General features: G+C 50.3%; 1 long non-coding RNA gene across 9 annotated transcripts; it reads left to right on the forward strand.

Moving 5' to 3' along the window:
- Window positions 1-92: 92 nt before the first annotated feature.
- On the forward strand, window positions 93-13,488 carry LOC123787496 (uncharacterized). 9 transcript variants are annotated; one of them, XR_015727560.1, is made up of 3 exons: window positions 131-2,556; window positions 9,152-12,566; window positions 12,938-13,488. It is a non-coding gene; the product is annotated as an uncharacterized LOC123787496 (long non-coding RNA). The 9 variants fall into 9 exon arrangements; XR_015727563.1 differs by having other exon boundaries at window positions 9,152-12,399; XR_015727564.1 differs by having other exon boundaries at window positions 9,152-12,395.
- Window positions 13,489-21,192: the final 7,704 nt, after the last annotated feature.

Below are 21,192 nucleotides of genomic sequence, written 5' to 3' on the forward strand. Positions count from 1 at the left end.
CCGGCATGCCGCGCGCCACCTCCTCCCCCCCCCACCCCCGCCGCAACAACTCCCTTGGTGCGCTAGGGCCCAGGGTCGTTAAACTATGAGTACCGGCATGCAACGCGGGCCGCCGTCGACTGCCCAGTCACGTGCTGAGGCCCGTTGTGGAGAGACTGCGAGTTCCGTCATGCAACGCGCACATCGGGGAGTTGCGGTCCCAGCATGCCACGCGCAGTCCGGAGTCAGAGGGCGGCGGGTGCCCCGTCCCGCTGGGCACTTGGATCGTGGGGTTCGGGGCGCTGGCTCCCGGTGGCGCCTGCCCGGTGACCGCGCGTGGGGAGGTCCCGCGGAGCGGCGGGTCAGTGATGACCTTCCTAGCGATTTGTAAAGCTTGGCGGTTCCGGCCGCTGGGTCGCCTGGTGCCTGGGGAGGGAGGGCACCGGCGGAGGAGGAGGCCGGCAAAGGGGCACGCCGGTCGCCGGGCTTCCCAGTCCGCGTCATCGGGGGTAGACCGGGCGGAGGGGGCGTGCGGCCGCCCTGCAGACCTGGCAGGCCTCCGGGCCACGCTCGCCCCGGGAGCAGCGTCCTCCCCGCCCCGGTGCGCCCTGGGGTCTGGCTCCTCAGACCAAGCTGTTGTCTGGCCGCAGTGGGGTTTGTCATGAGCGCCATTGCACCGAGCCGGCTTTATGCGGTGGGAAAGCGGGGGCAGCGATTGCAAAGCAGGGTGGGGATTCCAGACGCAGGGACGTCGCGCTGCACATTGAACTTGGCTGCCTGCAAGTCACATAAGGTGTCGTAGTGACTGCCCGCAAACATTGTACAACGTGTTAGTTCGTCAGCCCACATCCCGGTCGGAGGCAGCTCTCCACGCCTGCTGCTTTCCGGCAGCGGAGGGCCTCGATTCTGTGCAGGGATGGTCGCCCGGGGCGACCCATCGGGCAGCGGCCTCCCACTACCGGCAGACGTGGAGGGGCGGTGGAAATCCCTGCAACTCCTGCGATTATCAGCGCCTGGCTCTCCCGGGTTCCCATAGCCTTACGGGCTATCGGCCCTTGTCCTGCCGGCCTGTGCTGGTTTGGGTGATCTCTGGTCTCAGCCATGCCCTCGGCTGCTTTCCTAGTTACGTCACTACTCGGCATGAGCGACTCCACCTTGCTCTCTGCAGAGTGAGTTAGAAGTCCACTGCGGAAGGAAGCTGGGGACAGTCACAGTTGTGTGGCTGTTAAGCAGCACTCCTCAACTAACCGAACAAAGAGGAAATCACGAGAAATGAGAAGCCCGTGAATGAAAACAACACTAAAGCTTGTGTGCTGCAGGTAATGAAGGGACATGTGTGAACAAAACACCCACGTTAAAAAAAAAAAAATCTCTCAAATCTAGTCTTTGACTGTAAGATATCAGAACAGAAGAGGAAACTAAACACAAAGCAAACAGACAAGAAATATTGACTAGAGCAGGAATAAACAAAACACAAACAGTAGAGAAATCCTACAAAACCAAAAGTTGATTCTTTGAAAAGATCAACAAACGACAAAACTTAAGCTGAATGGACCAGGTGAAAAAGAGGGAAACCTCACTGAACTCAGGGATTAAAGGGAGAAGAGCAGCACCGACTTTACAGAAATAAAAAGGATTATGAGGGAATAATAGGGACAACTGTATGCCAACAGTTTAGTTAATTTAATTGAAATGGATAAAAATACAGAAATTGAGGAAGAAATAGAACTAATCTCACTTTGTCCAAGTGTTACTAGAGGGCTCGTGGACTCCAGATCTTCCAAAGAGGGTGTTCTCTCGCCTTGGTCCCCACCTCTGATGCTCCTAGTAGTTTCCAGAAGCTTCTTTCAAAGCCCCTAAGTCCTCAGGATGGGCCAGGTGTTGAAGGAAGCCACACTCCCTAGGGAGTGTGATAACGGTTTTTTCTCTGGTTATCCAAGAAGCTGGGACACTTCCCTAAAACGAGTCATTTTTCTGGAATCAATGCAGTAGAGCCTTGTGGTGCAAGGACATGTTTTCTGCTAACATGACTTTGATCCTGGTCCTCAGAAAAGAGCAGCACAGTTTCCATATTGTTGCCATGAGGAGCTGTTGGCTCTTCCCAACCCTAGTCTGCAAGAAAAGAGCCACGTGTGGTATTCACCAGATTTTACCTACCTTGCAGTTGTGGCATTTTCATAGATTTCTGATTCCTGAATCCTCTTCGAATGAAAGGAGGTGATCCTTGACCCCCTTACCATCCTCGGGCCATCCCAGCTGTCATGGAAACATGCTTTTTCAGGCTCTGGCTATTTCAAGTTCTCCAGCCCCTACCCTCCTGAAGCTTTCCCAAAACAGTTCTAGAAGCCTGAAGAGGTCAATCTGTGATGGTCCAAAGAGCCTTCTGGACTCCTGCCAGGTACTGTCCCAAGGAGATCCTCAGGACTCACTTCTTGGTCCCCCTTCTCCCTTCTGCGTAGGTCTGCCAGGCTTGGTGCTCCTCATGGACACACCATGCAGCTGTCCCGGTTGTTATAGCAGCACGCCAGCATCATGTGTAGAAGAGGCCTAGAGCTCCAACACCTCAGCCTTCTGTAGGTGCGCCGGGGTGGGGGGGGTGGCTAATCACCTCAATTCAACCAACGACTGATTTGGGGCAGGGCAGTGTTGGAGCCTCAAGTATACTCAGTCCCGGTCTGGTTTCACAGTTCTTCTTGGGTGCTCTCTAGGCCCCTCTTGCTGGTGGCAGTTTGTCTAGGCTTAGTTACCTCCATTACAGGAGCTCTCCCGCTGTCCTGCATGCCTGGCCACACTCCTGAGATGTGCATGCTTCCTAGCACTAGGCAGATGTCCTGTGTGGGGAGCCATCCCTTTCAGCCTTCTTAGTTTTGAGAGCTCTCTGGTGTCTGTTAAAACAAGATGTTGGCAGTTGTCCATTTTCCCCAAGTTCTTATGGCAGGAGCAGTGGCTGGTTTCTACCTACCTCACCCTTCCTGGAAGAAGACCTTGAATGGGATTCTAACAGAAGAGGAAATGGGCCTTCTAGACACAGGGACCATCATGGTTGGGGTTCTGGAGGATCCCTTAATGGAGTCCTTTATGGCAAACATAGGAGCAGGGCTAGGACGTGTGAAAAGTTGCAGACGCCACCAGTCACAATTCTGACTTAATTGTTTTGGAGGGGACCTGAGCGTCTGGAGTTTTGCTTGCTGGGTTATTCTAATGTGTAGCAAGGTTTGTAGGCAGTGGGTGGTCACTATGTGTTTTTGAGCAGATGTCTGAGCTGCTCTGGTCTTTGCTTCAGGCACTGCTGGCAGCTGAGGGCAGAGTGAACCGGGAGCTAGAGACGCCAGTTCCGGGTGATCCCAACAGACAGGAGTGGTTGCAGGGAGAGTTTCTGAGCTACTGCCACCAGGTCTTGTCACTTGCCAGGCAGGTTAGTGAGAAGGAGGGGTCCAAACTGGCCCCTGAAAGAAGACACATGAACCAGGCTGGGGGACAGGGCGCACATGGGGATGAGACACAGGGAGTTCCCCAGGAGTCCATCAGGTCTGAGCTGCCTGGGCATGTGGTTGAGCCGGCCAGTGGGCGGGAGAGCAGGGCTGGTGTGGCCGGTTCCTGGGCAAACTGGGGCAACGCAGAGGGCACCAAGCGAGGGGAGCGTGTCTCGCGTGGGGCAGGCGGCCACAGTGTTGTAGGCAAAGAACAGAGGTGCCGGCAGGGAGCCAGGCCAGTGGTGTCTCGGGTTGTGGCAAGGTCACGTGAAACCAGGGCTGGTGTTGCTAGTAGGGAGGGGACTGTGCTGGAGGGTCCAGGCCAGGACTTGGGAGCACAGGCAGGAGCAAGGCTTGCTGAAGAGGGAGGCGGTGTTCCTGCAAAACGCAGGAGGGGCAAACACATATAAGCATCACAGATACTTGTTTACCCAGTGGTAACATTTAACAGCCTTTAGTCAGATCTCTCCTTCTGTTCTTCTCCCCCCCCCCCCCCGTTAAAAATTATGTAAATTAAGCAGATACCAAAATCTATGTGTAATCCTAAAATGAACCCATCAGCCAACTGAAATCTACAGCATTACCACTATTGTTAGGAATACCTGTGTGCTCCCCACCTTCCCGTCCCACCCCCTTAATTCCCTCAAGTTTGCATTTGTCGTGCTCCCTTTATGTGGGGTTTGCTGCATGCGTATGTATGGAGCCCCAAGCATACTGTGTAATTATGCTGCTTTTGAGGTTTATGAAAATGCATCACATATATATGGGGGTTTTTTTGGTCTGTGATTGGCTGTTTCATTCATCACCGCATATGCAGAATCATCCATATTACTCTATGTGGTTATTGTTTATTATGACTTCTATTTAATAGCTTATGTGGGAGTGTGACAGGATGTATTTACCATTTTCTTGTAGATAGACATTTGGGTTGTTTTGGATTCTTATGAGAAGTGCTGGGTTTTCTGGTGCCCCTGAGCTAGAGCCTGAGGGTGGAGCTGCTGAATCCCAGAATGCAGCTTTGTGGGGCAACCCCAAACCACGTTCCTACGTGGCCTGTACTCCTACCACACCCTCCGCAGCTCTGTGCCATGCTTTCTAGTCTCTGCCAGTCTGGGTGAAGATGTGTGTTACAGCTGAAACTGGGGTCTTAACTTGCATCCTTCCAACTGCCATTCTGACGATGTCATTTTCACAATTTTCTTGCCTTTCATGCGTTCTCTCTCTGAAGTGCCTGTTCGTGTTGATCGCTCTTTTTCCTATTGGGTTGTCTTCTTATTGATTTGTAGTAGTTCCTAAAGGCTTCTGAATACCTTTGTTGTTTATATGTTACGCACATCATCTCTCAATTTTTGCCTTGTCCTTTTCATTTTCCTTGTGAAATCTTTTGATGAACAGAAGTTCTTAATTTTAGGAATGCATTGCCTAACCTGAGATCATAAAGGTAGCTTCTTTTTTACTTCCAAAAATCTGTAAAACTTTACCGTTCACAGCTAAGTCTTTAAGTAATAGGAAATGGGTGTTTTGTGTGTGCTCTAATGCAGTGATGGGACTTCTTTCCCGTGGGGGTAGGCAGTTCCAGCCCTAGTGTGGAAAAGCTTATCCTGTTTGCATTGATCTGTGGTGCACCTCTGGTATGCAGGAAGTCCCTGTGAATGCACAAGCCTATTTTGGACTTTCTGTTCTGCTTTATTCTTGAACTGTTTCAATTGCAGTAGCTTCACAATAAGTCATGACATCTGGGAAGTTTCTTCACTATTTTGTGGATATTCTTGGCCTTTGATTTTCATTAATTTTAGAATGAGTGTTAAAGTTTTGATCAGAACTGTATGGAGTCTGTAAAATCAATTTGGGGAGAAGTGACATCTTTGTGACTTGAATTGTCCCATCCACAAACACACTATGTCAGTCTGTTTATTTAGGCTCTCTTTAAGGTCTTCTAGTAAGATTTTTATGGTTTTCTCCATATAGGACTTACACACTTTTTTGGTACATGATACTTTAAAAAAAAAACAAAAAACCCAGTCTCTTCTAGTTGATTGTTGCTGACATGTAAAAATGCAATAGATTTTTGTGAACTGATGTGAGCCTGTTAATCTTTCAAAGTTATTTTATGTTTAATTCATTAATTTTGGCTTATCTTCTTTTTAAGGAAAACTTCAATGACATACAGGTCCTACTGAACATCACTTTTGCCTCCTTTCATGTGTTTTGGTCTGTAATCTTATTATCAATCATGCAATTATTCTTTTGTATTCACTATGATCTTTATCTTTGGCAAATCAGTTATTTAGAAGTATATTTAAAAATGTCCACCTGCATGGGAATTTTTCTCCATCTTTTTATGGTTGATTTCTAAATTAATTGCATTATAGTCAAATAACATAATCTGGATGATACTACTTTTTTGAAATTTAATGCAATTGGAATAATTCCAGGATCAGCTTAATATGTGCTTCAAAAGAATGTGTATCTTTTCCTTATTTGATTCAGGATTCCAGATCTACCCATTAAATCAACCCTCTTGAATGTGTCATTCAAATCTTCTAGGTTTACATATTTTTCTGTTTGACCAAAAACAATGGTTGAGAGAGCTAAGTTGAGATCTCCTGTATGGTTGGAAATTTGCCAGTCTCTCCCTGTAGCTGCATTAACTGTGTGCTTGTGTAATGTGTGTGTGTGCACGCGTGTGTGCGTGTGTGTATGGGGGAGAGGCTATTATTAAAGGAATACGCATTTATAATTTTTATACCCTTGATTAATTGAACCTTCTTCATTGTGTGGAGCCCTCTCTACCCTGAACAATGCTTATCTCTTAAAAATGTATTTTCTTTGAAGTAATATGACTATCATAACTTTCTCTTTTTTTTTAAGATTTTGTTCATTTATTTGTCAGAGAGAGAGAGTGAGAGCAGCAGCAGAGGAAGAAGCAGGCTCCCCGCTGAGCTGGGAGCCGACGTGGGCTCGATCCCAGGACCCTGGGATCATGACCTGAGCTGAAGGCAGACGCTTAGCTGACTGAGCCAGCCAGGCATCCCTATCATAACTTTCTTTTAATAAATATTTGCCCAGTATTTCTTCATTTTTACTTTTAGTATTTGTGTACCTTAAGTTTAGGTATTTATGCTATAAACAACATGTAGCTAGGCATTTATAATTTATTCTCACACTATGTTTCAGCTGCTGAGTCCAATACATTCACATTTAACCTCATGTTTCTATGGGTGTATTTTCTCTTTTCTCCTCTCTTTTCCACTTTGGTGATATATTGACATCTGTTTTTCTATTTATTTATTTTTTTACTCATTTTTAGTCTTTTGGTTATCACCATTGAAATTTTACTTTGTATTGTGTTCCTAGCTTAATAAATGTAAAGTTAATATTCCAATTTCTTTGCAAACAATACGTAGATCTTAAAATGCTGTGTACACCTCTGCTCTCCTCTAGACTTGCATACTGAAATTGTGCAGTATTTTAGTTCTGAATTTTACATCCCTAAATTAGGGACTTTTGTTACTTTACAGACAATGTTTGTTTTTATTTAATGTATATTATTTGGTCAGCATTTTTCTTACATTTTGTACCTTCCTTTTTTTAAATAACAAATAATTTGTTAGGAAAGAGAAACATTCCAATGAGAAGAAACTGTTTCTCTTAAAATAAGGGAAATCTAACACACATCTGAAGTATTTGCGTAGCGAGTCATCTCTTCATGACAGGTGTACTTCGACACGCTGTGTTGTGAATAATCTCAGCCGGTTTATGGGATTGGCGCTCGTCTTCTTGCAGGTTCTGCTGGAGGTAAACTCTCCGTTTCCGTTTATCTGAGAGTGTTGTGTTTTGCTCCTATTGTGGAAAGCTAGTTCAGGAGGACGTACAGCTAGAGGATGACAGTGATCTGTTTCATCAGAAGGCGTTCCCGTTGGATTCTGGTTTCCGTGTTCTGTTGCAAGTCTGTTCGTCGGCCTGTGGTGGCTTCGTAGGTGACCCGTCTTCTCTTTGTACTTGGTGTTCTGTAATTTCATTGCCGTGTGTCTAGGGGTGCATTTCTTTTCCTTTATTCTGTTTAGGATGTACTGTAGATTCATGAAATTCATCCGTTCTTGGAATTCTCAAGCATTATCTTTTTAAAAACTTCTTCCGTGCTAGTGTGTGTGGAGCTCGGAGTAGATAGACGTTTGTTAACCCTTCTTGTGCTGCAGTTCCTCTCTCAGTCTTTTTTTTTTTTTTTAAGATTTTATTTATTTATTTGACAGAGAGAGACAGCCAGCGAGAGAAGGAACACAAGCAGAGGGAGTGGGAGAGGAAGAAGCAGGCTCATAGCGGAGGAGCCTGATGTGGGGCTCGATCCCAGAACGCCGGGATCACGCCCTGAGCCGAAGGCAGATGCTTAACCGCTGTGCCACCCAGGCGCCCCCCTCTCTCAGTCTTTATCACATTTTCCCTCTTCTCGTTTCTCGGCGCCCTGGGGAATGTCTTCAGATACGCCTCCAGTTTGTTAACCCCTCTTCATCGGTGTGTGATCTGCTGTTTAACTCATCTTCTGAGGCCTCAGAAATCATAGTTTTCACTTATGAAAGTTCTATTTGGATATTTTTCAAATGTGCCTGTTCATTTATAGTCTTGCTCATTTATTTTGGTAATTCTATATCTTTTCCTTGATAGTTCACATCTAATTTTTAAGATTCTGGATACTCGATGTCATTGTGGGTTTACATCTGTTGGTTGTTGTTGTTCCTACGGACTCTCGTTCATGTAAGTGGTTTCCTCTCGTGGTTGGTGCTGTTTGTGAGCTCGTGTTCGGTGGTGGTAATCTGTGGGAACGTGGTGACCTCGCTGTGGCCAGAACCAGAGGGCCAAGGTGGGGCACTTCCGAATCCTTGCAGGCAGCGTCTATGGCTACTTCTGTGGCTGTCCCCCCATCTACAACCCCAGGTCGTCCTGATTCTGCAGGTTCTCTGAGGGCCCCCCACTTTGCGTATTTTCCCACTCACATTCCCTCCCCCAGACCCAGCTCATGAAGGTTTTCCTGGTTTGGGAGTGTTCGGGGCGCCCCTTTCTTTCTTCTTGTAAACCCAGTCCTGGCATGAAAATCAAGTCTTAGACAGAATCTAAATGTTCTGTGGTGAGGAGACCCTTCAGAGAGTCTTGACTGCCCTCCTGCCTAAAGTAGAACTCTTCTCTTCGATTTTTCTTTGTTTTTAACTGGATCAGATAGACCGAAGGGAACTCCCTGCCCCTGTGTTTTGGCCTATTTTCCCCAGACATAGTGTTGACCGTGGAGGTGGTGTGGGCTCACGGTTGCTTCCCCGCGAGTGAGGGGCAGCGGGAAAGATGGAGACGGGGAAAGGCCCGTGCATGGAAGGACAGATGCGACCGCAGGAGAGTTTCAGTCACTGGGAGGACAGGGCCCCGTGAGATAAGGGGTCCGCAGTCGGACAGTGGTCCTGCACGATGGATTCACTTTAGAACGTGTGTATTTACCCCACACGCGCACGCCGGTCAGACGTGCTCCATCAGCCGTGCAAGCGCTAGGACCATCCTGGCCCCGTCGGGTGGGGACCGACTGTGCCACTCCTGTGGGCTTGGCTGCACAGCATTGCACTATCTCTAAAACGGCTCTTCGAAGAGAGAGGAATAATGAGAACAAATGCATTTTGGCTAAAAGGAACATGCTATCCTTTTTTTTTTTCTTTTTTAAGGGAGCCAGTGGCACACACTGTGTGAATTGTGGGCAGTGACAGACAACCGGGAGAACGGAAATGGCTCTGTTGGTCCCTGGGAGAAAGCAGGGATGAGCCACCATCCGTGCTGTGTGGCTGCTGAGAGCAGTGCGCGGTGGAGGCAAGAAGCCGCCGCTCAATCACAGACAGGGTCTACGGCAGAACCCACGCTCCTGGCCTGTGGAAATCTCCTAGGGTGCACTTCAGAGCAACCGGGACTTTTCCAAGAGCATTGCCAAGAGCACTTGGAAGCAACCAGGTAATCAGGTGATGGGAAATAGGCTGTGACTCTTCCTGCTCTTGCTCTTCATTGTTCTGCTTCCCAGCGAGGGAGATGCTGTCAAATCTGGAGTCCCTTCTACAGGAATATCTAGGGGGTCATGATCCTAGTGGCAGCCCACAGGGTTCGAGGGTCTCGTTGGTCTCAGATTCCCACCAGGTATGTTTATTGCAGCAGGTAGGCCCGGCCCTGAGGTCTTGTCCCCTGTGGCTCGGGTTTGTTTAACTTTTTAAATTATCATCTCAAGTCAGGTGTGAAGAAAACATATTTTAGAGTGAATCTGATTCTCCAAGCTCCAAGTTTTCATTTGAAACCTGCTTTATTGGTTCAGAACTGGGTAGTAAGCCTTTCTCCTAGCCCGAGAGCCTGCAGGTGGCTCTCAGCTTTCCCAGCTCCCTGGTGGTCCCCCCAGACATCCAGCACCCCACTGCACCGCACGGAACGAGTGCACCAACGGCCCTAACACACTCACTGCACCCAGCACGTTTCCTCCACAAGGCAAGGGCGATAGGCTGTGACCGCTGACTCTGGGAAACGTATATATTTTTGGGAAAATAAGCATAGTGCTCATTTGACTTTACATCATGAGATAGGTGTGAAAAAGGCTTTCAAAAGAGAACTCTAGGCTCTGTGGACTGGATGTGGTTAGTCCATACGGCTTATGAGTGGATTTCTTTTCTGTTCATTAAAAATTTCTGTGGGAGCTTACTGCTGATTTATTTGATGATTGGTTTAAAAAGAATCCTTATCATTTAGAGACGTACACTGACATGCTTAGAGATGCAGTGGTCCGGTTGCTGCAGACCCTGGCTTGAGGAACGGCCCTATCACTGGAGCGAGGGGCGCTCTGTACCGACGGTTGTAGGAGATGGGTAAAAGCAGCGTCAGTATCTTCGCATATGTTCTGAAAACTTTCACAATAAAAAATGTTAAATGCCGTGTCCGAGGAAACAATCTTCCTGTATAAATTCCACATGTAACTTATGTACAAATTACCTTCTAATTTGCTTCACCCCTCACGACTGCCAAGTTTCCATCACAGCCACTGGAGAGAGTTTATGAAAAACAGGTCCTGAGATGAGCACCTTCGTGTAATTCAAAACAGAGAACGGGGTGGAGTCATTGCCTGTCAGTGGTTCCTGGTTTTGAATCCAGCACACGACAGACATGAGAATGTACTACAGAGTTGAGAGAGTCCTTAATAGAAAGAAATCTCTCTCCAGCGACTCTTTAGGATGTTATTTTGTGTTACATTTTACCGTGTAGACCGTGAACGTCCTGCAGTTTCGAGTTCTACCCCACTGATCTTTATGGCCATCCGTATGCTAACACCAGCTGATCTTGATTCCGGCAGCTGTAGCGTAAGCTTGAAAGCCGAGAGTGTAAGTTCTCTACCTTTGTTCTTCTTCAAAATTGTTTTGGCTATTCTAGGTCCTTTTCATGTCCATAAAATAATAGGCTCACTTTGTCAATTTCTACAAACACATGCTGGGATTTTAGTAGTGATCATTGGAGCTGAAATATAAACGATACTGAATCTTTCCATCTATGAACAAGGAATGTCTCCTGATTTATTTAAATCTTCTGTAATTTCTCTCCGCGATGCTTTGTAATTTTGTGTGAACAAATCTTGCACTTTTTTTGTTACATTTAATTCCAAGTATTTTATTATTTTTGATGCTATTGTAAATGGAATTGTTTTCTTAATTTTCCGTGTGTTGATACCATGTGAAAATAGGATTGATTTTTTTGCATAATGATCTTGTATCCTGCCACCTTGATAAGGATAATCTTGTCTATTAGTTCTGGTAGCTCTTTTTTGTTCATGTGTGTTGTTTTTTGTAGAATTCTTAGAATTTTCTACATACAGGATCAGGTCATCTGTAAATGTTTTATTTCTTCTTTTCGGTATTTATGACTTTAATGGCTTCTCCTTTCTCTCGTTCCTTTTTTCTTTGAGGGGAGATGGTTATTGCACTAGGAGCCCCTGTATGATGCTGAGTAGAAGTGGTGAGAACGGGTACGCTTGCCTTGTTCACAGTTTGAAGAGGGAAAGTATGAACCCAAGCTGTTCGTCAAATACTGCTATGATGAGGGATGCCTGGGGGCTCAGTCCATTAAGTGTCTGACTGTTGGTTTTAGCTCAGGTTTGATCTCAGGGTTGTGAGATCCGGCCCCGGGTGGAGCCCCCCGACAGGCTCTGTGCTCAGTGTGGACTCTGCTTGGGGCTCTCTCTCCCTCCAGCCGTCCTGCTCGTGTGCACACGCTTTCTCTCTCTCTCTCTCTCTCAAATAAATAAACAAATCCTTAAAAAAAAAACCTGTTATGATTACAGCTGTAGGTTGGTTGTTTTGTTTTGTTTTTTTTACATGTTCTTTATCAGGTTGAGGACATTCTTTTCTTTATTTGAGAGTTGTTTTTTAAAAATTTTTGAATAAACATTAGGTTTTGTCAATAGTATTTTCCCACACCTGTTGATTGATCTATTTTCAGGTGTTCATCCAACCTGCACTCCTGGGATAAATTCCGATTGGTCATGGTTTATCATCTTTTTAAAGATTTTATATAAGGATTTATTTATTTGAGAGAGAGAGTCCGTGAAGGGGCAGAGGGAGAGAGAGAAGGAGAGAAGCAGACTCCCCACGGAGTGTGGAGCCTGACATGGGGCTTGATCTTACGACCCTGAGATCATGACCTGAGCCAAGATCAAGAGTCGGGCACTTAACCGTCTAAGCCACCCATGTGCCCTTATAATCCATTTAAATGCTTTTAGAGTCAGTTTGCTAATGTTTTGTTCAGGGTTTTGTGTCCGTGCTCCTGAGACTATGGCGTGATGTTTTCCTGTAACGTTTTGTCTGGCGTTGGTGTCAGGGTGATTCCTGCGGGGCTCTCCCGAGGCCCCAGTTTCGCCACAAGAACTTGGGTGCTCCACCAAGACACAGAGTAGGTGGGTTTTGTCTTGCTCCTTTGTCTTTCTAGGGCCTCATGCATTTCCTCTTCCCTGGCACCGCGTTGTCCGTAACATCCCGCGTAGCCTTGCTTTCCCGCGGTTGGAAGTGATGATTCCTCTTCCGTCACCGGCTTTGCTCGTGGGACCTCCTCTCTTTTCTCTCGGTGGGTCTAGTTCAGGGTGTGCGATGGTGCAGTCCTGATGTTTTGGCTGGAGGGCTGACGACATGCAGGCAGACTTGCAGGGGGGAGGTGTGTTTAGGAACAACCGCTGTGAAAGGAGGGGATCCAGGAGCTGGTGGGGGGTGAGGTTGAAATGCAGCGCTAGCTTCACCAGCCTCACGCCGTCGTGGCACTCTGGAGGGTATGTGGCCATCAGAGCTGTCCCCAAATGCTGCTCGGGTTTCTCTTCCTGCCCTTATCAGACCTTGGCTGTGGGTCTCGGCAGCTCTGCCAGTGCGAGCTCCGGCTACATCCCGGGGGCGGGTGGGGGTTGGCGCTTCTGTCTACCCCATGAGGGCACTTTCTCTCTGAAGCTTACAGATGAGGACGACGAGCAGGGCCATGAAGACACAAGCTGCAGCGGTGGCAGGTTCTCTGGAGACCGCAGGGCCCTATTTCCAGTGCATTTCAGTGGGAGCACCCATCCTCCTTGCAGGACAGAGGGAGGCCACTCTGAGTGTTCTCTCTCCTGGAAGATGTGCTGCGCGCACGCGGCCTTGTTTTCCACTTTACCCACACCTGTAGCTGTGTAAGCCCGAGGCTGCGTCTCAGCTGGAAAATTAACACTTGAATCCTAAATAATAATAATTACTGTTTCTGGTTATTTTGAATCCACTGACAAAGACCTTTACAAAATAATTGCACTGATCAATCCCCTATGCGTTACAGGGGAAGATTGTTGAGTTGGTGTGTGATGAGAACATTAGCGGGAGTTCTGTAATGGGGTTCTGTGTAGTGCGTGTAATTGTACAGAACATGTCATGTTAAAGTGCCTGACGTAGTGTCTTGTAATAACACATGGTTTCCATCAGGCACCAGATGTTTCCCAGCCTCCCCTTAGAATAAAAATCATAATTTAACCACACCCACAAGCTCACTTGAAGCAGGAGCAAAGGCAGAGCTGCACATCTCAGATCTGTGTAATTGCGGCTTCAAATTTGGGGAGGCTTCGATTTGGGGAGAAATAGCCTTAAAAAGAAACAACTTTTTAGAATGTCAGAGAAAAGAATCCTGGGGAAATTGTGTTTAATAGGAACCATAGATGTGGTTTACAAACACACGAACAGGACGTCGGTTTCTGTGTTTAAGCCTCTGGTCCCGGGAGTAGGGACGGAGTGCCCCCAAGACAGAGGGCCGGTGCAGACGACTTAGCGTCACGGACGATCGGGGTGATTCTCTCTCCGTTCTTCCGAGCACGCTCACAGCACTCGTCCTGATAGAGCGAGCTCCTTCCGTGTAATTCACGCTGTTGCAGGGCACAGCTCAGCGGGTTTGCTGCAGTCACCTCCAATGCCAGAACTTTCCATCCCGTGCAAGGAGCCTGGGGCCATCACCGCAGCCGCTTCCCAGTGTAATGAGAGACGACCACCGCCGGAGGGGGACGTTCCTCCAGCGGGCTCCCCTGCATAAATAATAATCATGTAAATAAATTTATTAAGTAAGCACAGCCACGTGGGGGTGCTCAAGCATCTGAAGTTCAGGGGCAGCGCTGGGTCACAGAGAGTTCAGTAGAGGTCCCCTAACCACAGTGAGGATGGGAAATACCGTTTTCTCTCCTAAGGTTCAGGGACAGCGCTGGGTCACAGAGAGTTCAGTAGAGGTCCCCTAACCACAGTGAGGATGGGAAATACCGTTTTCTCTCCTAAGGTTTGGGAGTCTTCCCCCTGCTGACCAGGGGGCATAATTCTGACGCCTTTGCTCTTCTCCCAGGCCTCTGAAGTGAGAGGCCTTTGATTTCTATTATGCTGTCAGATAGTTGTGCAGGGGAGAAGGCCGCTCGGTAATTTGGAACTTCCTCACGCTGCTAATGCAATCAGGAAGCCGGCCCTTTATAGAATTAGAGGCCCAGGGTGCGTGCTTGGAGTTACCAGCCTGTCGCCCTGTGTGCAGTGGGAACAGAGCGGGCGGGAGGGAGAGGGAGGCTCTTTGGGGGCAGACAGATATTACTGGGACTTAGCCAACAATGTTGAAACCTGGAAATCAGGTTTTTGGAAATAAATTTTAGTAGGTGAGGTCTCCAAACAGTGTTGTCCAAACTTTTTTCTGGTCCTGTCCTGTCTTCCCCATGGCGAACCCTCGCCTCCCACTGCCTGTCCTTAAGGGGTCCTCAGCTCAGTACCTGATTCCATTTTAGTGCCAATCCTGTGAACTAAGAGGTCTTATTACCCCCATTTCTAGGTGAGGAAACTGACATTTGGAGCAGGTGCAGCTCAACTGGTGATTGGAGTGGTGGCATTTGGATTCTGGTCTTCCAGCTCCAGAATTCTCGTGATATATTATGCTTTCTCAGAACTGTCTGCACCAAGAAACACAGGGCACCTGCTTGTGTGATGCATACCCTTAACCTTTTGCCATGGTAACTGCCAGCTTTTTTATGGGGAAAACCATTGGAATAAAGAAACCCAAGACATCATAGGTTTCTCCATATCAGGAAGTGTTGCAGTTTTGGGAAATTCACATACCGAGTAATTGGCTTTGGGAGGAGGACAAAGTGCAGTGTCATAGAATCCTATTGCATAAAAGGGGTCTTATTTCCTACTATTCAGCAACTGCTTAAGATGCTTGGGGGAATATAAATGGATAAAGCAGATAATAAACATAGTGTCTGGCCTTAAAGAATGAACAGGATCATAAGACGATGCATTACAAAAACCAGAGTTTCACATAGAAGCTGGTGTGGCACTGCCGTCATCCCTAATTACTTGCAGTTCCTGCCAGCGGCATTGAAGACCGCGCAAGCACATCAGACCCTCCCCATGGGTTTCTCTGGCCTGCAGTCTTTTCTGTCACCACACGGGGGCACAATTGGACCTTTGAAAATTAGGTGTGCAAGATGAAATTTATTTCTCCGTATTTATAGCATACTCCAAATAAAAATGGCAAAACTCAGTGTACTAAACAGGGAAAGAGAGGGATCAGGCTTTAACCAGAGAGCTGTGCTGTCACTGTGCCCAGAGGGGAAGAGGTTTAGGAAGGGTCGGATCACACCTGAGAGGTCTGGAGGACACAAAGCAGCGTGATCGCCTGTGCGCCCAGGCGAAGGGGAGGGGCCGAGTCCACCTGCAGGACCTTCGGTGGGCTGACTCCTGGTGGCTGTCTTGGTCCATGCCCACCACCCAGTGTTATTAGTGCCGGTGCCCCTGGCACTTCAAAGTGTCTTGGTTTAGAGAGGACTCATGAGTATCCTGGTTCTAAGGGATGGACGTGGGGGGTGGGAGGCTTTGGGGGTGGGACACATTCGGGGAAAACCCTGGGGTTCTGATACCCAGCACATCGACCAGGATGGACACACCATCCAAACCAAAGGTGGGGGGCCGGCGTGCTGCAGAGCTGGGGGCACAGGAAGAATGAAGGAGATGCCCCGGAATGGAAGGCTCCCTGTGCTAGGCCCCCACAGAGTCTACCATCTGTAACTCTCCGTAGGAACTTGGAGGTCATAGGCAATGACCACTGATGGGAAACCTGGAACTCAGAGCCAGGCGGCATCAGGGACACTCAGAACACGGCCTGTGGGTCATGAGGAAGGGTTCCTGTGGGAGTGCCCACCGCAGACAGTCCCCAGGCTGGGCCCCACTGAGGACACTGAGATAAGGATGGAGGCCTGGGCCTGGGGAGGTGGCACGGACTTCCAAAGCTTTCCTCCCTTCCCTCCTCCCCTCCTTCCTCCCCCCCTCCTCCTCTCTCCGCTCCTTCCTCCTCCCTTCCTCCCCCTACCCCCTCAGTTAATACATCTCAACTAATAAGTTAAACTTTATAAACATATAAAAAATGGCTTAGAGAAATATGAAATATATATTAAAATACGGTGAAGACTGAGTATATCCCCCAAAGCATTGAAAGTGGAGTCTCAGAAACATACATGTACACCCATGATTATAACAGCATTATTCGCAGAAGTGCACACGGCCCAGCATCGACGAGTGGGTGAATGGACAGGCAAACCGTGGTCCGGCCACATAACGCAGTGTTACTCAGCCTTCACAAGGAGGGCTCTTCCCTGGCACCTCGCCGGTGAACCCGGAGGACAGTGAGCCAGACCGTGTGCCTCCTCCTGTACGAGGTCCCTGGAGCCATCAGACGCGGAGACAGGAAGCAGGCGGCGGGTGCGGGGCTGGGGGAGCTGGGGGGGTGTTTCGGGGCGACGGAGGCTCAGTCTTACAGGTGAGCAGAGCACGGGGACGGGCGTACCGCGTGGTCAATGTGCTCGTCTGTTTGTGTCACTGAGCGCCGTACTTAAAAATCGTCGCGACGCTAGATTTTATGTCACCTGTGTTCTACTACGAGGTACAAAGTGCAGGAAGCCTCACCCGCATTGATGCTTTGTTTGGGGGTTCTGGATGTTCAAAGTGAGGGAGCCCAGGGCGCGGGATCACAGGGTCCTGTGGGACTCTTCCGAGCCCCAGTGTCTCCAAAAGGACTGTGATTGTCCACAGTCAAGACACAAAATTGGTGGGTTTTGCTCGATTCCCTTAATTTCATTGCATTTCATTTTTTTTAACAATTAAAATACTTTTTAAATTTTTTTTTAAGATTTTATTTGTTAGGGAGAGAGCGCACGAGCAGCAGGGGGAGGGGCAGAGGGAGAAGCAGGCTCCCCGCGGAGCAGGGAGCCGACAGGGGACTCGATCGCAGGACCCCGGGATCACGACCTGAGCCGCAGGCAGATGCTTCACTGACTGAGCCCCCAGGTGCCCCTTGATTCCTTTTCTTAGATAGAAAGGCGGAATTCCAGACTCACAGTGAGGAGGGCTGACGGCAGCCGCGCTGAGCTGGCGCTTTGGGAACGGCGGAGACGGAGCCCCTTGTGGCGCGGTGTGGCAGGGGCGTCCCGGGCGTGGGGAACATCTGCACGTTCCACACATGGCCACGGACGTGCTTCGTGGGGGCTGCTCACTCTGGGGCCCTTTCCTGTCCTTTACTCCCGGTAGTGAGGCCGACACATTCCATTCATCCCACGAAAGGAATTTATGGCATATTTTAAATGGATGTCACTCTTTTTTTCAAGTCCAATAAAACCTGCCCTAGTGCTTCAGCGCCCTTTCCCTCCCACCCAGACTCCACGTGGAAAAGTCTCCGGGCCGCCAGGAGCCTCCGAGTGGGTACCTGTCCTCCGGGCTGACTCAGGCTCCTGCGGGGCAAAGGGCATCTGAGGGCGGGCCGGACAACGCGCCTCTCCTCGGGGAGGCTCAGGGAGGGGGCCTCAGACCATTTCTACTTCGTGGGATGATCTCTCTGGGCCACGTGGCAGGTTTGAGGCTGGGAATGCCAGGTTAGAACGGCCCGGAGGCACAGAGGAGGGTGAGCGGCCCTCCCTCTGATCAAGCAAGACAAATGCTCTTTTCTTGCACCAACTTCTCTAGAAACGTTACTACCCAAGTATTTCCACCAGAACGTTGAAGCTTATACACAATTCCAGGTTGGAGTTCCTTATTTACAGAGTTCAAATGTTGGCGAAGTTTGCCTTGGCACAGACACCCGGCCAAGGGGAGCAGAGCCCAGCCAAACTTTCTCACTTGGAAACAGAGACTGACATTTTCAGTAAGTTTGGTAACAACTCCAGGTGGAGACACGCGTCCAGTCCACGCCCCCTCTGCATGCTCCCTTCTGACTCTGGCCCCGAGAGGAGTAGGGCTGCGGGCCAGCAGCGGGAGGCCCCGTGGAAGCCTCGCGAGGACAGCCTGGAACCGGCCACATTTCAGACGCTTGAAAGGCAGACTGGCTCTTCACTCAGACGCCTCTCCAGGCCCTGGGCTGTGACGTCTGTCCCTGCAGTTCTGAAGGGGGATGGGAGCCTGGGGTCCTCTGCAGCCTTGGGGGTCCCCCCAGCCCCTCGCTGGCATCTGGCAACGTCACAGGGACTAGAGCCGACGTTGTTCCTGCCAGAGGGTGTGTGCAGCCCAAGCCCTACTCCCCCCACAGGGCCAGGGGCCTTTCCCTGAATCCCACGGGCTCATAGTGGGGACAGAAGTTTCCAGAAGCTGTGGGCCTGCATCTGGCCCTCAGCCCATTGTGGAGCCCGAGCTGGCAGCTCCTCCCACCTGGTGGTCTTCAGGATCCCTCCCCTGGCTTTTCCAGACAATAATTCTTACAAGTGGATGCCCCAGGCTCGGGTTCTCCTCCTTAGCCCACAGGATGGCTGTCCACCGTCCAAGGTCCACGGTCCACGGTCCATGGTGCTGTTCGGACCAGGTTCCTGGGGTGGAGTGAGTGCGCTGCTGCCATCTCACAGAAAATTCCACCAGCAGTGCTTTCTCCGCTTTGAAAACACAAGTCTGAGGCCGTCCCTTCAGCAGCTGGTCGGCAGCCTCCTGTGTGGCGGCCAGAAAGTGAGCCGGCGGGATGCCAGGCCTGGGCGTGACCCCCGCTCCTCTGCGACCCCAGCTCCCCTGGGACCCCCCGTCCCCCTGGGATCCCCTCTCCACTGCAACCCCCACTCTTCTGTGAACCCCTCTCCGCTGTGACCCCCACTCCCCTGGGACCCCGGCTCCACTGTGACCCCCACTCCGCCGTGACCCGGGCTCCACTGTGACCCCAGCTCCAGCGTGACCCCAGCTCCAGTGTGACCACCACTTCCCTGTGACCGATCGCCTCCCCAGGCAGAGCTCTCCCGGGTATCAGGCCCTTCTGCTCTGGGTTCCTCGGGAGTGACATTTGTGTCAACGGCTGTCTGTCCCCCGGGTCCACCTACTGGACTCCACACAGGTGGTTGATGGGTGACTCCCTATTGTCCCGTCCTCTGAGCCTGACTTAGATAATGCCTGGCACGCAGCGGGCACTCAGAACACTGCTGAGAGAGCCAGCAACGACAGACCAGTGCGGCGTGAAGCCTGTGTCTGACGGGAGACCGACGCGCGGATGGTGACAAACCCATCAATGTTGCCTGAGACTGTTTTGTGCTTCACAGACACCGAGGTGGCACACCTGCGTCGTCGCCCTCACGTGGGACCGTGTGCAGGAAGGCTGGGCCGCACGCAGGAGCCACTGCCTCGAGAGACCGGGTCTACGTCTGCGACACGGCTGCCCCCAGGAGGCCATGGCAGGGAGCAGGCCCGCCACCCAGGGCAGGACGCCGTCACAGAAACCCCACGCTTACGTCTGTCCCACGTCCGTGCCGGACTGAGATTGTGTGATCTTTTTAGCGGCAGAATTCTCACTTAATTTATTTCACTTGAACTTCTGCTTTTTTGTTTCAGATAGTTATGTTTTTGTTATTTCCTAGAACTCCATAACAATTCTTTTGACTTCATGCTGTTTTTAAAAAAATTAAAAATAAAAGTATACACTAACATTGAGTGTAATATACACTTTGCTGTCAGCATCCCCTGCCCCCTGCAACGTGCTCTCAGAATTCAGAAATACGAAAATCCACTGTTGATTCTGAGGAACGATAAGCACACACGGATCTCGGCGCCTCCGCGGCCATGAAAGGGGAGTGTTCACAGAGGCCGCCGACCGCTCGCCCCCCGGCCCGCTGTGCCAGAGATGGCTCACAGACCCACGTGCCCATCTGCCTCCTCTGGGTCTCCCCCACGTGGTGGCCTTGGAGGCAAGTTCCCGACGGCGAGGCCTGGCTCTGGGGCGGACGGGCCAGGGTCGTGGGTCGGCTGTCCACACAGCCACCACTGTTCATCTTGCTTTGAAAGCTTACGGCTCTCCTGCACCCAAACAGGATTAAAGCGTGTAAGACCAAGATACGTGCGAGAAGGGACAAATCAGATTGGAATTCAGCTGAACACCAGCAGGAACTGGGGGGAGGCAGCAAGGCCTGACGGGCATCCTGACCTCAGCGCCACGCTCCCTGGCCCCCGCCCGGACGCGAAGAGGAGCTTTATAATTTGGCCCCTCAGGTTGAGAAGGAGGGACGTCCTGTCTGCGTTTTGAGAGGGTTCGTCTCGAGGACCCAAGGAAACGGCTGCTCATAATGGAAGACTTTGCCAACCCCTCTCCACTGCCAGTTGTCTCTTGTCCTCTTCCTACTCGCAGCCCCCAGTCCTAAGCCGCTGTCTGTGTGAATCTGGATTGGAACGCGCGTGTCCTGTGCTTTGCGGAGCGTGGGTGCGGCGGGGTCCGCACCTGCAGTCAGTGTTGTGGGCCCTCGTTCCGGAGGACTGAGGAGCGGTGTTTGCCGGTGGGGTCGAGCGGCTAGAGGACGCTCGCCCGGATCCAGACGGGGGGCACGGCGGCACGGGAGCTGCTGACTCTCTCTGTCAGGAAACAGCCCTCGAGAGGATGAGCGGAGGCCTTTCCCCAAGGAGCAGGCAGCGGGGGTAATGTTGGCCTGAATGCGGAGGTTCATCTGCTCAGAGCCACCTGGAAAACTGGACAGGTGCCCAGAAGGTGGTCCTTCTGCACCCTCCCCCACGATGGCCCAGGCTTGAGGGTCCAGAGGCTTTGGGTCCCAGTGCAGTGTCTGTCCCTTCCTGTGTCCTGGAACCTTGGGCCACAGCGAGGGCCTGCTGAGGGGGTTGTGCTGACTGCCTGGAGCTGAGGGCCCACGCGGACCGTACGCCGTCCCACCGGAGCTGCACCCGGAAGCACTAGTGACACCCCACAGCCAGCGATCAGAGCT

The sequence above is a fragment of the Ursus americanus genome, chromosome 19 (assembly GCF_024610735.1).
Source record: "Ursus americanus isolate L20-20 chromosome 19, mUrsAme1.1.p, whole genome shotgun sequence".
Lineage (NCBI taxonomy): Eukaryota > Metazoa > Chordata > Mammalia > Carnivora > Ursidae > Ursus > Ursus americanus.